A 236-nucleotide genomic window follows, 5' to 3' on the forward strand; every position below is an offset into this window, starting at 1 on the left:
ATTAAATCCAGTGTTGTGGAAGGGGGCCCCTAGCGTGACAGACAAAAAATAATCTAGATTTGAATCAGATTTGAACAAACTACACAGAATGAAACAGAATAATACGATATGAGAAGAAGGAAAAGCATTAAAAACAGAATATTTCATCCCGGATAGACAGAGGTAAACAATAGTGGCTATCCATAGTGTCAAAATAGACTTCAGAATATGGAACCAGATTTGGACGCGATGAAAAA

The sequence above is a fragment of the Penaeus monodon genome, chromosome 31, assembly GCF_015228065.2.
Source record: "Penaeus monodon isolate SGIC_2016 chromosome 31, NSTDA_Pmon_1, whole genome shotgun sequence".
NCBI lineage: Eukaryota > Metazoa > Arthropoda > Malacostraca > Decapoda > Penaeidae > Penaeus > Penaeus monodon.